This window comes from Mandrillus leucophaeus, unplaced genomic scaffold, assembly GCF_000951045.1.
Source record: "Mandrillus leucophaeus isolate KB7577 unplaced genomic scaffold, Mleu.le_1.0 Scaffold251, whole genome shotgun sequence".
In the NCBI taxonomy this organism is placed as follows: Eukaryota; Metazoa; Chordata; class Mammalia; order Primates; family Cercopithecidae; genus Mandrillus; species Mandrillus leucophaeus.
Genome location: NW_012102599.1, coordinates 1,752,047 through 1,753,121, shown reverse-complemented (window position 1 = coordinate 1,753,121; position 1,075 = coordinate 1,752,047). Strand labels below are relative to the sequence as shown.

General features: G+C 36.3%; 1 protein-coding gene across 1 annotated transcript in view; it reads left to right on the top strand.

The window, feature by feature from the left end:
- TMEM156 (transmembrane protein 156) overlaps positions 1 to 1,075 on the top strand; it is an 80,309-nt gene that overhangs the window by 59,618 nt on the left and 19,616 nt on the right. The window lies entirely within an intron of this gene.

The window sequence follows — 1,075 nt, the reverse complement described above, 5'->3', positions numbered from 1 at the left end:
GATCCTGAACAGAGTGGCTGTAGGTGGTGAGTGTGAGGCAAGTCAACCTTAATAAGCATGGGGGTATCAGATTTTTGGTAGGGCAGATCTAAAAAAAATTAGAAATTAGGAATCGGGGCAGTAGGAGCGATGTTAAAAATATTTAATAACTCATATGACCTAGGCACCCACCTATCAGGATGGATATTGATTGTAAATTACTGGTATGATGCTACTGGTGTGTACTCATGCAGATACTGGCTCTACTGGCATGCCCCCATGCATAAAATGGATGACTATCAGGCCCAATGGACAGTTCATAATATGAATAGCTAGTCTCTTAAAGACAGTGCAAAATGTGTCACTATGAGAATAGGCACTAAAAATAAATGGATTTATGTTAGAGTCCTGGTACTACCACTTACTAGCTATGTGACATTAAGCACGTTATTTAAATTACGTGAGCATCCCTTACCTCCTCTGTAAAACAAGGATAATCACCACTACCACACAGGGTTGAGGTAAGGAAATAAAGAGAAATTACTTCCAAAGTTTACCACAGTGTCTAGTGCATAATTAGTTGTCATTAAAGGACAGCAGTATTGTGGTGGTTGTATGATTTCCCAAGGCTCGTTCCTTCTTTACCAGGCAAGGCTGTGTTAGCCAATTCAGTAGGCGGAACAAGTGGTTGCCTCTAGGTTTCAGTAAAGTTGCGATTAATTCTTTTGACTAAGTATTTGTTGCAGATATTTTTGAGTGCAGTTTCATATCAAGTGTTATCATTGATACTTTAGTAATAAAGCCTTTTGTGCTGTGGTTAATAACATAATCAATACTGTTTATTTGTGGAATAACCATTTTCAGAGCATTTTCACTAGATTCTTAAAGTATGTAAACAGGATATATGCTATTTTTATTTTATAGATAAAAATCCCCTGAGACTCAGAGAGGTGAAGTATTTATCCAAAGCTGTGCAGCTAGTAAAATGTCAGAACTAAGATGTAGGGTATTTAGTTTTGAAAATTCTATTATTTAAAGTAAATCTGTGTTATTTATAAATAGTGTATAGTTCTGAGTTTCTTGACCCATTTTTCCA